Below are 14,505 nucleotides of genomic sequence, written 5' to 3' on the forward strand. Positions count from 1 at the left end.
GTGTGTGTGTGTGTGTGTGTGTGTATGCACGTGCATATATGTATGCATGCATGTATGTGCATACATATGTTTATGTGTGCATGTGTGTATGTGTGTGTGCATGTGTGTGTATCTGTGTGCACACGCATGTGTGTGTATGTTTGTGTGCACATGTATATGTGTTTGTGTGTCCCCTCTTGTTATTCACCGACCTGTGGACACACGGATTCACACAGCATACTCCCATTGCTATTCACCTACTCCTACTATTCACCTACTTCTAGAGGTGCCCTGGAGGGTCATTCTCCACCCTGACCAATCCAAAGCCTGCTCACTGCCGTCTGCAGCAGCCCTGTGGGCTGTCTCCACCCACCCGTGGGACATAAATATTGATTGCAGGGGGCACCGCCCAAGCCGGCATGTATCCTCTGTTTATTTTAGCAGCTTCCTTGTACCTGATCTGTATGTTTCTATGTTTCATCTCTCAGTACTTTTGCCTTTCTACATGCGTGTTCTGGGCCTCTGCCAGCTGATGCATTTACATGTGCTGTTCTGTTCCATTAGTTCCCTCTCTCATCCAGCAATGCTCTGCTTCACTCTGTGGGAACCACAATCTACAGCCCTGTAGCCATCCGGGTTAAGAAACCGGTCTCCACCCTCACTTCAAGCCCAGTGTACCCCACCCCCAACCCAGCATGACACTCACCAGAACATGGCTCCTCCACCTGCCAGCCTTTGCTGAATGAACTCTAGTGGGCTTGCCTACCCATCTCCTCTGGAGATCCTCTCGACTCCCCAGGGATCTCAGGAGTCCCCAACACTGTGACAATGGAAGTAAGTATTTCCTTCTCTCCTGGGGAAAAATCAGAAGAACTCAGCAACTGGAGGTGGCGAGTCACGATTCCGAACCCAGTCACAAGGCAAGTTCTAGGCTTGTATTCCCACCTGGGTGTACTCACGTGATAGCAGGACTGGCAGATAACCCAGCAAGGACCACCCCCTCCATAGCCACCCTCACCCAGGTCATCACCACTGTCCCTGAGGTCCCTACTGCTACATCTCCCAAACTCCTGTACTTCCAACAGCAGGAGGCTGGGCACTGCTTGGTTTAGTCTTAGTGCAGCATTTCGAGAAGAATTCAATTAGTTTTAATTAGTACAAATTTAATCCATTTTAATTAGTTTTAACTAATTGTAAACTCTTAATTAGTAAAAACTCGGGCTTTACACCCAAGAATTTCAGACGGAAGACTCCCCTTTGCCAGTTGGAAATTACATGGACATGGCAGATTGGGGGGTGGCCGACAGGGCCTGATTCCTTCCTAGGCCTATGCCCCTTGCTGGCTGCCTGCAATATGCCTGTCAGCTTCCATTCCCACCTGAGGATGCCTGTGCGATGCTTAGATCTTGAGGACTGGGTCCTAAAGCCTTCTGCCTATATGACATGATGTGTCTCCCTATCACTCCCTACTCTTTCCACAGGATCCTTGGAGTCTGAAGGGTGCTTCTCCTGGCTCCCCAAGTCCCTGGTCCTTCTTCCCAGCTCTGTAAAATCCTGCCACCTTTATGCTTTGGGGCTTTTACCATGACCTATGACCTTTGAAAGGTTGATGCCTGCTCACCAAAGAGATGAAATTCAGAGAGATACCCAATACCTCTGACACTCTCTCATCTCCTCTATTCCCCCCTCAAAAATATTGGGGATTCAGGATGCTGAGGCAAAGTGCAAGGACCGGCCCTGCCCAGCCTCCTCATTGCCACCTCCCATTCCCTGCCCTTCCCCAGATGTCTTGGTCCTGGAGGCTCAGAGGACAAAGAATGGTGAGAAAAACTTGTAGGTCTGGAGTCAGTGCCCTGGACTGATGTCACCTCACTTCTGTGACAATGGATTTCCAGCTCTGTCAACTAGAGATGTGACCCTGCCAGCTGGGGTGTGCCTCAAGCTGGCATTGGGGGACCACCAATAGAAGGGACACCTAGAGACACTTAGCATACATGGGCAAAGCAGAAAGGACAGCCTACCTCATCCACCAGGAGTGGGTATTCTTGGTCACACATCCTCCACCTCAGATCACAGCTCAACCAAAACAGGAAACAGGGGACTGGGTATCTCAGGGATCTTAGGAAGTGTGATTTCTGCAGCTGTTCTGCCTTTTGTAGCCCTGGAGCCCGCGTCTAACCTCATCTCCTCTGCCCCATAGAGAGAGGCTGAGCCCAGGACACATAGCACCAGACGTCGACAAGGCTCTATATCGACCTTGAATTTCAGGAAAACCAACTAGAGAAAAATCAAGTTCCCGAGGTGCGGCGTGAGGAAGCCTTGCTGAGAAATACTAGCAGAATATAAGGAGACAGTATTTTAGAAATAGGAAACTGGATCTGTAAACATTGTCAGCTAACAGGTAACCCCCAGGGAGAGGAGGAGGCAGAGGAATTATTGCCGATTCTCAGTTTTCAGTAAAGAAAAGAATAGGATCAACATACAGCATTAGAGTTGGCTAAATCATGACAGAACTCAGAAAGCAAATACACGCTAGGGCAATTCTTATCAATTCATCAAAGGCAATAGGAGAAAAATAATACTTAGTGCTGTTAGCAATAGCCAGAGGCAGGTGCCACCCAAGCATCCATTGTGGGTGACAGGCAAAGGGAAAGAGGCCCATGCACACAGTGGAGGCTTACTCATCCTTTCAAAGGAAAAGCATCCTGGTGTATGCTATACAGCGTGCAAGGACCTTGAAGACATTGTGCTAAGTGAAACAAGCCAGTTGCAGGAAAGGCGCAGTCGATTTAGTTCACCAGGTTCCTGCTGTCATCAAACCACTGACACAGAAAGCAGAGAGGTGGCTGTAGGGGCTGGAAAGTGGAGAGATGTCAGTGTTTAATAGGGGCAGAGCTTCAGTGTGGGGTGATGGGGCAGTCTAGAAATGGTGGTTATGACTGTATAGCCATATAAAGGATTCTGCTGTTTGTCCGGTTACCTGAAAGTGATTCAAATGGTAAATTTCATGTTATATATGTTTTACCATTCATTAAGAATAAACATAACAGGGCTGGAGAGATGGCTCAGGGGTTAAGAGCACTGAATGCTCTTCCGAGGGTCCTGAGTTCAAATCCCAGCAACCACATGGTAGCTCACAACCATCTGTAATGAGATCGGACTCCCTCTTCTGGTGTGTCTGAAGACAGCTACAGTGTACTTATATATAATAAATAAATAAATTTTTTAAAAGAATAAACATAACAACAGACTGGCCTCGGTTAGGGTGGGATGGGGGCCAGCTGTGAGGCTAAGGACCACCCTGCTCTTAATCCACTGAGACTTGACACCTGAGAATTCTCTCGGATTGGCAGGGGATGCAGCCTTAGATGCATTCACCGTACACTCTTTTTTTTTTTTTTTTTTTTTTTTTTTTTTAAAGATTTATTTATTTATTCTATGTAAGTACACTGTAACTCACTTGGTAGACCAGGCTGGCCTCAAACTCAGAAATCCGCCTGCCTCTGCCTCCTGAGTGCTGGGATTAAAGGCATGCGCCACCATGCCCGGCTTCTCCGTACACTCTTGAAGCCTGGAGATGTGTGACAACTGGTCTCCTTGTGACAACATGGTTCTCAACCTTCTTAATGCTACAAGCCTTCAATACAGCTCCTTACATTGTGAAGACACCCCCCTCCCACAACCATAAAATTACTTTTGTTACTGTAATTTTGCTACTGTTATGAATCGTAACATAAATATTTTTGGAGATAGAGGGTGGCCAGAGGGGTCGTGACCCACAGGTTGAGAACCACTGTCTTAGAACTCACCCCTGGGCAGCCACACCAGGAAGAACCTGACAGAGCTCCTAGTGTAGGACACACTAGCTTCCCAGGCCCTCCTGGGGAAGAAGCACCCCCTAGAGAAGGTCTCCATGGCCTGCTAGCCACCAGATCCAGCAGGGCCATGTCAAAGGACAGAAGCTACACTGATCTCAAGCTAAGGGCCAACCGAGGCTTCCTCTCACCCTCAGATCCGTCTTTGGATAGAGCAAGGCCGGTTTAGGGGGCTGGGTAGGGAGGAGGCTATGTTAGAGTGTTCTGCACACACACATTTTGAACCTGAGGAATCTATACCCTTGGGTTTGCTGGGAGGTAAGGAGCTGTGTCCCAGGCCAATGTAAAAGAGACTCAATGCCCTTTGTCCCTTGAAATGTCTTCCTGCTAGCAACAACAAGGATGAACCGCTGGTTCCTTCTGTCTAAGGGCCCCATGGACCATTCCGAATCAAGGACAGTCTCAGGCCATGACTTTGGTTTTACCTCCCAGTTCTGAGCCAAGTACCTTCTGTATGCCACCGTGGATGGTAGTGATGATGGCCTTCCTCCCAGGAGTCTCAGGACAGTGGCATCCTGGGATTGGAAGCCAGAGGGAGGTCTCTTGGAACTATCCTGACCTGAACTGGGGGAGGTATTATCCCTCTGCTCCATTGTGCCTAATCTGACCCAATAAGACCTACCCCTCATGTGCCCTAAAGTCACTGTGTGACCACACTGCCCCCTAGTGGCAGAATGGTACATCTCCCTGCACCGGCAGCCATCCAGTTCCCTTGGGTTTTATTATCTCAACAATACATGCAGCCTATCAGTGAACGGTCCTGCCACCCTGGAGAGTCATAAAAACTGAAATCAGAGAGTTCTTTGTAGGACAGGTCCCGTTCAGAGATGCCCAGTACGCGATCCCTGTCTGCCTTCCAAAGACTGCATGTATCCTGGGAATCCAGAGAGCAGTGAAACATACCCTCGGATTCCAGGAACGAAACACACACGGAACTGTAACTCAGTGGGAGGGAAAGGAAGAGTGTGCAGGACCCAGGACAGCCCAGAGCAGCAGACAAGCTCTGTCATCCCATCCTCGGCTCCGTGGGGGCTCAGGAAGAGCTCACTTGGTCGGTTGTCAGCCGCTGAGCTGGGCCATGCATAGCAGCAACGATGGCTGCTGTGAAGTGGGTCAAAATGTCTGGCACTCAACTGGACACCAGTGGCATGAGAGACTAAAGGATGTCACCAACCCCTGCCTGATCTTAACATTCCCCCAACCATAGCCATATGTAACAGGTTTGGGACATTGTAGACTTCTACTTTTCTCTTTGAGTATCTGGTTCTTTCCAGGTTAACTGGCCCACACTCTGACTTTTTTAACTCATTTCTTTCTTTCTTTTTTAAATATACATGAGCACACTGTCACTGTCTTCAGACACACCAGAAGAGGGCATCGATGGCTGTGAGTCTCAATGTGGTTGCTGGGAATTGAACTCAGGACCTCTGGAAGAGCAGCCAGTGCTCTTAACCACTGAGCCATCTCTCCAGCCCCTTAACTGATTTCTTTTTTATATATAATATTTTTTTTAACATTTATTTATTTATTTTATGTAAATACACTGTAGCTGTCTTCAGATGTGCCAGAAGAGGGCATCAGATCTCATTACGGATAGTTGTGAGCCACCATGTGGGATTTGAACTCAGGACCTCTGGAAGAACAGCCAGTGCTCTGAGCCACCTCTCCAGCCCCTTAACTGATTTCTTAAGATCATTACAGATTCACAGGCAGTTGTGCAAGATGATGCAGAAAAACTCCCACCATCCAGGTGAAGTGCACCCTGCTTCCCCCACACGGAATGCTACTGAGTTTTATGGCGAGATCACATGCCTGGACTCCAGACGCTGAAGGGTTTCATCACATCAGGACTAACTACTTACGGAGTAAACCAGAGGAAAAGAGGGAAGGCAGGGGAAGATTTCACCCACGTTGGGAAGGTGGCGATCACCCATCTCAGCCAACCTCCAGCCTGTGTGGTTAGGGAAGGGACCAGAGGTGCTTGTGACCCCAGCAGCCTTGATCACTGGTTCAGTCCTGGTTCAGCAAGGAGGCTTTGAGAACTCTTCCAGACTGAGGCTTCAGCAGTTGCCTGAGGTGAGTGTTCAGCTTGAGGGTGATGTAACTGTGGCTCTGATGTTCCTGGAGGTGGCTGAAGGGCTGGAACCATGTCTGGAGACCATAGCCTGGTGTGTTCCGAGGCTCTGGAATGGTTCTGAGAACTGTGGGAACGCTGGCTGTTGCTGATTCCTGTGATCTCACCGGTGTTGGGCTGAACACTTTCCTCGGGTGATTAGCATGTCTGTGTGTGGGGGCCGGAGTCCGATCCAAAGCAACGTAGACAGACACAAAACAAAGAGCTGCCAGGCCTCTTCCTGATGTTAGTTCTCTTGCGGCTGAGGCAAGGGTCAGTGCTTTCAGCAAAGGTTCCTCTTGGGATCTGTCCGTCATAGTTAGAAGCAGCCAGCATTGAGATTTACAGAACTTAAGGCAAAGGTCTGATTTGACCTACCAGGCTGTCTTCTGTCCCCAGTCCCAGCTGGTTATAGAAAGTGTGGATACAGCTGAGACACCACCCAGGCCAGCTAATTTGGAATCTTCAAAGCCCAGAAGTGACCTTGCCCCGAGGTGGGTATTGGGTCTTGCCATCACCGAGGACCCAAACTACCCTGTTCAACCTCCTTTATCTGCAGTGTTCCCAAGCCATGGGACAGTAGTCAGAGGTGGCTGTGAGTAGGCACAGTCCCTTGTCGACCTGAGTCCCCTCTCTGACGTCACACCGGCATTCCAACAGAGGCAGCTCTATAGAGGAACTTGGCAGGTGCTGGCCAGGATGGTGAGCCAAGGGCAGGACAGTCCTGTGCAGGAAGGTAGTCTACCCTTGCAGAGAGGAACTCAAGCAAAGAGTCCAGGAGGCTCTTGCAGAGGGCAAGGACATCTGCATCAAAGCAGGTGCCGGTAAAGGCGGACATAGGAGACACGGGTGCCAGAAAATGAAACTGAGCGTGTCCCAGGGAACAGCTTGTGGAAATCCCACAATTGTGCTAAAGTATGGGAACACGTGGGTGAGGGAGAAGGATGTGGATGTGCTCTGCCTCAGGGTAGTCCTTACCAGAGACATTCTAGAAAATGCACAAAGGCCAGGCGGTGGTGGCGCACGCCTTTAATCCCAGCACTTGGGAGGCAGAGGCAGGCGGATTTCTGAGTTCAAGGCCCCCCTGGTCTACAAAGTGAGTTCCAGGACAGCCAGGGCTATACAGAGGAATCCTGTCTCAAAAAAAACAAGACAAAAAAAGGCACGAAGTCTTAAGCCATATTGCCAGATATTTTTATTGTTCTTGCTAACATAAAACACACTGCAGCATAGCAAAGAGCCTTTGAGAGTCCGTGGAAAAATTTAAAGACAGCTCCAAACCCAGCCACAAGTCAAACTTAAAACAGTTTCTAAAAAATGTTTTAAAGCAAACTTTAAAAATGAAGGTTTATTTTTAAACTTCTATGAGTATGAGTGTTTGCGTATGTACATGTATGTGTGTGTTTGTGTGTGTGTGTGTGTGTGTGTCTGTCTGTGTGTGTGTGTGCGTGTGCGTGTGCGTGTGTGTGTGTGTGTGTGTGTGCAGTGTCTGCAGAGGCCAGAAGAGGGCATCAAGTCTGGAATTACAGACTTGTGAGCCACCATGTAGGTACTGGGAACAGAATCCAGATTTTACAAGAGCAGCGAGGTTTCTTAACCTCTCCATCTTGAATAATAATAATAATAATATTAATAATAATAGTAATTTTAGGCCACATATCTTAACTCTGTAAAACTGAATGTTAACTAAACAACAATAACAACAACAACAACAAAAGTACAATATTATCTCCTGCCAGGGGGGCTGGGAAGATAAGCTTAGCAGGTTCAGTGCTTGCCGTACAAGCATGGGGACCTAAGTGTGACCTCCCGCACCCATGGAAAAGCCTGATATGGCAGTATGTGAATGAGAGCCCAATACTGGCAGAACAGAGGCAGGTAGATTCCAGGCTGCACAGTGTTTTCTAAAAAAGCATGTTCCAGGTTCAGGGAGAGACCCTGTCTCAACAAAACAAAACAAAACAAAACCAGACAGGCAAGCAAACCGGCTCAGGAGAATAAAGGCAACTGCTGCTCAGGGCTGAAGACTTTAAGTTCAATTCCTGGGATCCGTGTGGTAAAAGAAAAGCACCTACTCTGTGGTAGAAGAAAAGTGGTTCTCTGACCACTATGTGTGCTCCGTGACATTGTGCACACATCCACACGCAAAATTAATTAATTAATTTTAAAAATGTGATTTTTTAAATTTTAAAATTAAAATTAATTTAATTAATTAATTAATTTTAAAAATGTGATTTTTTTCCTACATATGAAGAACACAAATATTTTTATTTCTTTAATTTAACAATGCAATATGTGTTGAGTTGGCTGATTTATACTCGCACGTAACTTTTTTCTCATATCCGTAACTGTGGGTGAGTGCAGAAGAAGGACTGTGATCATCACAGGAAGCCGACTGTATCATTTCCAAAGTTTATTCCAATCCATTTCTTCCTTTATACTCCAAAATGTTCATTGTGTAGTTGGATGAGATAAACCCACATGAAAACCGAGGTCCCCACGGACAGCCCAACTGTCACCCAGTTAGGTTTGGCATTGGCTGACTCCCAGACATAGAACTTTGACCATGTTGAAGAGCAGCCGGGCGGAGGGGGGAGGCAGGCTCCACAAAAATGAGCCCAGTACTATGGACGGCGCCATCTTGTCCTGCAAACTCTGCCTCTGTGACTTAAAAAAAAAAAAGTGGAGATATAGAAAGATAACCAGTGTCGACATCTGGAACACCTGCACATACGTTTGTCCAGGCATGTGCACTCAGAGAGAAAGAGAGAAAAAAATCACAGTCCAGAAAATATTCTAATCTGTCTTCTGATTGAGTCATGGAAATGAACCAAAGACAGCAACATATCCAAGGACCAATGAATGGGTGTGAGTTCGTAACACACGCACCAACGCATCTCACCCACGAGCACGCAGAGGAAAGTTAATCATTAATCATTCTTGAGCTGTATTATTCATAGAGGAATATGTGTGATTGAAACATGCTAGACGTGAACACTACCTCTTGGCTCTAGGACATTGCGTACCGCCTGTATCCACAGGCCAATGTCCTACTACCCAGCTGGCCATGTTCCCTCCCACCCGAGGCCTCCCTCTGCTGTCTCCCTCCTGGTTGCATTGGCCTGACTCCCAGTAGGGCAGTTAGGAGCTTGCAATTTGTCCCCCCCCCCAGGCCTTTCACCCATGCATGGCAGAACAGAAAAACCATCTTTATTGAGGTGCAATTCACAGGTAAGAAACAAGTCAGTCATGTGATTAAGGTTGCTGTACCTGATGACCACATTCTGCCTGTCAAGAGAGTTCCCACTTAACCCAAGAGCCCAGCCCTCCCCAGTATCCTCTGCTAGTCACAGACTTCCTGCCAGAACAGAGCCTTGCCACTGGACAGGGCACACAGGAGGGATTCTTGCCCTGGGCAACACTATATCAACAACACTATAATTCTGAAAAGTCACCCAGAGCTCCAGTCACCACAGAGGTCATGGGATTGTCCCTTAGGTCCTGCCGCATGTCTGGGTTGCTGTTACTTGTGAGCAGTTTTGGGTAAAAGTTCATGAGCCTTGTAGGAATATGTTTGCTCCTCCCGAGAAGGGGGACAGAATAGGAATATGTTTGCTCCTCCCGAGAAGGGGGACAGAGCATTGGACACACTTGACTTTTCCAGAACAGGCATGCCCCTTGCCACCCAAGATTGCTGGGCATTGTCGCCAGCACTTAGCACTGTCTGGTTTTAAGTATTCTTGAGGGCACGCCTTGGTCCCCCACTGATTGGTGAGGAACGATAGTGATATTAGACACACTTTCAAACGCTCAGGACTCAACTGTTCAGACCTTGCATATTTTACTTTTATTACATTTGTCTAATGCACACACACACATACACACACACACACACACACACACACACACACACACACACACACACACACACACATGAGTCAGCAGACAATTTGCAGGAGTCAGGACCTCTATGTGGGTCCCAGGAATCCGGCTCAATTTGTCAAGCAAGGTAACAAGTGTCTTTAACCCCTTTGATGGCCCAGATCTTTCATCTTTTAAAAATTGGGCATCCCATTTTCTTAGTCTTAAGCTATGACGGTTGTTCAGGTATCCTGAATACATGCCCTGGGTGGATATTTTCTCCCAGGCGTGGCTTGCTTTGTGGTTCATTTAATTGTACATTTTGGTACCCAGACTGATAATTCTCTCTTTCGGAGACTTTGCTTCCTGGATCCTTAATGCCTGCCTAAAGGAAATCCTATTCGGGACGATGAGGACTCCTTTTAAAATCCCAGAACTTAGTACAATAGTTTGGATGCTGAATGTCCCCTGAAGGCCCATGTGTTGAAGGCTTTGTTCCCAGTGTGGTATTACAGAAAGGTGATGGTACTTTTTTTTTTCTTGAGACAGTTTCTCTGTGTAGCCCTGACTGTCCTGTAACTCACCTGCCTTTGCCTCCCAAGTGCTGGTGTGTACCACTATTCATAACTGTTGATGGTATTTATAAAGGGTGAGACCTAGTGGGAAATCTTTAGGTTACCAAGTGCACACCTTGACCTTGAAGGGGACTGTTCGATCCAGCATTTTTCTGGTTCCTTTTGCTTCCTGGCTGTAGCCTGAGCAGCTGTGTGGTTCTACCAGCTCCTGCTGTGGCCCTCTGCCTCACTATAGACCCAAAGCAATGAGGCCAAGTCACTATCGCCCAAGATAAACCTCTCCTTTTGATCAGCTAATTGTCGAAGGACTTCTGTTCAGCGATAAGGAGGCATGTGGACTGCCATAGGACTCCTTAGGATGATGGAAATGGGCCACACCCAAGTTTTCCAGTCCACAGCCAAGAGCTTTGGGCCACAGGCAAGCACGAGATGTTCACTAGGCAACTAGAGTTTAGCGAAGCAAATGTAAATGGTGTTATCTTCTAATTTAGGTACGTGACCCATTTGAAGTTGTATTCATGAGTACAGATAGATCGGTTTTGCCCCCACTGCCCTCCAACACACACACACACAGAGCTGGGAATGGCATCCAGGGTCTCATGCAAGATCAGCAAGCTCCTGTCTCAGAGCTCCCTCATTCCTGGTGTCTGCTCCAGTCCCATGGGGACCTCAGTCATTCTTTAACTCCTTAAGTTCTCAAGACTGTCTTTCCTCAGTGAGACACTTTTTCAGAGAACTTTTTTGTTTGAGACGGGGTCTCTTTACACATTCCTGACTGTCCTGGAACTCATTACATAGACCAGAGTGGTCTCTGATTCACAGAAAGCTGCCTGCCTCGACATGCACAGCATTTAGCCTCTTTTGTTTGTTTGTTTGTTTGTTTGTTTGTTTGAGACAGGGTTTCTCTGTATAGTCCTGGCTGTCCTGGAACCCACTTTGTAGACCAGGCTGGCCTCGAACTCAGAAATCCACCTGCCTCTGCCTCCCGGGTGCTGGGATTAAAGCCGTGAGCCACAACGCCCAGCCCTTGCCTCTACTTCTTGAGTAGAGTCCTGGGATTGCCAACAGATTTATTAGGATTTTTTTTTCAGCAAAGCAAAAAAACCACACATGCTGGTGTCGAAGATTTCACAAGAGCAACCCACTGGTTATAACCTTAACGTTGTGACATGCTGGAATGTTGCAGATCTAAAGCTGATTTCTCTTGGGCTATGTTTAGTTCCCTGAATAGCAGTCATTGCCCACTGCTGTGTCTGACCCAACACCCTTTGGATTAAATAAAACCTTTAGAATGTATTAACGGCTTCTGCCAACCCCGAAGCTAAGAATATCCTCAAATAGCATCCAAAGCCCAGAGCAGAGACTCCCTTGCTCTGTAGCCTGCCTACCTAGGGTTTCCACCAATGGACTTGAGAAATGACTTGGCATTCTTTTGTTCTGTGGGCATAAAAGTTTGTGCAACTGCTTCTATGTTGGAACATGTTATTCTGAGCAACCAGAATCTGCATTCCTGAGCTGTGACCCTTCGCATTGGCTTGGAATAAACCATTCCATTCTCAAAGGGGATGATGGGAGGGATTGGGGGCTCCTTCATATTCTGTATTATGAAGACATGCTTGAACTCCACATGGTAAAAAGGAGTTGGGGATCCATGTTATGAACAGTCCAGCATAGACACGCTGCTAATGGCTTGTTTGTTCTGAATTAACCCTTCCTGGCCCAGGTGGCTCTGAGGTGTACAGGAGCTGGCACCAGGAGAAACCAACTTGACTCAGCATTTTAAGAAGTGCCTGAGCCCAGTCATCCACAGAAGGAGGGAAGAGAGAGAGCAAGAGGTGGTTAACAGGAGAAACACAAACATCACAAGTTCAAGTATGTGACTGACCACCAGACCAGAGGGACAGGACCGAGCTCTGGAAAGACCAGAATCTCTAGTTCCCTCTCACATTCTCCTTGTGTAGCTGCAGGCCAGAAATGAGATGCAAGATTGATGTCTAGGAAAAGAATGGAGGAAGAAGAAAGTAATGTCTAGGCCAGCCAGGCTGCTGAAATCTGAAGGGGCACCAAGGACTCTGAAGGCCAGGGGCAAGAAAGGCCCCACTCATCACCTTTTAGAACCTCAGAGGTGTGTGTGTGTGTGTGTGTGTGTGTCTGTGTGTGTGTCTGTGTGTCTGTGTCAGTGCATGTCTATCTCTATATGTGTCTGTATCTGTATGTGTGTCTGTGTGTGTCTGAGTGCGTCAGTGTGTGTGTCTGGATATGCATGTGTGTATCTGTGTGTGTGTGTGTGTGTGTGTGTGTGTGTGTGTGACAGCAGGCCCCTCACCAGGTTGCCTGCTATGCCTTATTTCCTTGCTGACAGGGTGTAGCAGACATTTTTCCCTCTCACTGACAGCATGCAGACCTGTGCTAGAGCAGAGGTACCTAAGGGGACCTGTGGATTGGGAGGGGGCAGCAGGTCTCCTGAGGTGCCCACTCAGAACCATCCAGAATCCTGGGCAGAAGAGACACCATCTACAGTGACAGATTTGAGGCACCCTGCCCAAGATAAGGCACCCTCCTAAGTTGAGCTTGAGAGCCTCTGTTCCACCATGGCCTCCCAAACGCTGGTCCTGAGGTTCTCAAGACCCAGAAGTGACAGTAGGGCTCCCGGGCAGAGGAAACCAGCTGCCTAATCTCCTGTCCCCACCCATGCCGATGTCAGAGCTGATAAAAGGACCACATTAGGCCTACGGATTTGTGTGTCCATGTCCAAGTAGTTGTCCCAGTCTTGCTTCAGTAGCCTCATGTCACTGATGCAGGGGCTATAGAAAAGGGGTAGTCGCTGCCTTTAAGACATCCAGGATTCACTTTGGCCACTGGGGTGCTATGTACATAGCACATAGCACCAGGCCCCTAGGCCATGGATGCCTTCTAAAGCCCTCCCTCCTCTGTTATTTCTCTTCCCTTTCCATACTCCCTCACTTGACTTCCCACCTTAGGCCCAGAGTTCACTCCTCCAAGGCTGAATGATCACCTCAGCTCCTCCCCCTTCGCTGGATATGTTGCAAACTGACCGTTGCCCCTCATAATGCATTGCAGCAGGACTCAACTCTTAATATTCCTTTTCTCCACTGGCTGAAGGCCATCTGGCTGCCCTTTGGTACTAAGTCCTCCTGTCTTGGGAACCCTGCTCTTGGGGGAACAGATGGTCCTCCCTGCTTCAAAGCGTGTCCTTCTGAACCTGAGGGGTCTGGCCAGGAGCTAGATGGGGCCACTCCTAATGTCATGGAACCTATAGGATCCTTATGGGAGGCCACCAAGTAAGGGGCCTCTGAGTAAATTTCCTCCCCAGAGACATAGTGTCTTCCAGGCTGGGTCAGAAATGGATGCATCTCTTAGGTCAGATCATGTACGTGGTGTGTGGGCTAAGCTTTGTTTCTTAGTGTTACTACTGCTATGATAAAACACCATGAAAAGGTTTATTCAGCTTTCAGTTCCACATCACTGTTCATTTTCAAAGGAAGTCAGGACAGGAACCTGGAGGCCAGAGCGGATGCAAAAGCCATGGAGGGGTGCTGCTTCCTGGCTTGCTCCTCATAGCTTGTTCAGCCTGCTTTCTTATAGGACCACCAGCCCAGGGATGGCCCCACCCATGATGGTGTCCTCCTTCATCAAACATTGATTGAGAGACTGCCCTACAGCTGGATCTTACGGAGGCATTTTTCTCAATGGAGGGTTCTTCCTTTCAGATAATTCTAGCTTGTGTCAAGTTGACATAGAACCAACCAGCACAACTGACTGACTGTCAGCTTGATACACAAAAACATCACCGTCAAGCTATACCCTTTCCTTTCTTGTTCTTCCCCAAGATCACAAGTAATATCAACTCTAAAAGTTCCACAGTCTTTGAAAATCCAAACACTTAAAAAAAATTCAGTCTTTTCAGAATAGTCAGTCTCACTTAAAATTCAAAGTTTTCAAATTAAAAGTCTCTCAGGGCTGGAGAGATAGCTCAGTGGTTAAGAGCACTGACTGCTCTTCCAGAGGTCCTGAGTTCAATTCCCAGCAACCATATGGTATCTCACAACCATCTGTAATGAGATCTGATGCCCTCTTCTGG

The 14,505-nt window shown here is 47.8% G+C and overlaps 1 protein-coding gene across 1 annotated transcript in view; it reads right to left on the reverse strand.

Moving 5' to 3' along the window:
- Pcbp3 (poly(rC) binding protein 3) overlaps nucleotides 1-14,505 on the reverse strand; it is a 268,573-nt gene that overhangs the window by 253,013 nt on the left and 1,055 nt on the right. The window lies entirely within an intron of this gene.

Source organism: Mus pahari, chromosome 9, assembly GCF_900095145.1.
Source record: "Mus pahari chromosome 9, PAHARI_EIJ_v1.1, whole genome shotgun sequence".
Lineage (NCBI taxonomy): Eukaryota > Metazoa > Chordata > Mammalia > Rodentia > Muridae > Mus > Mus pahari.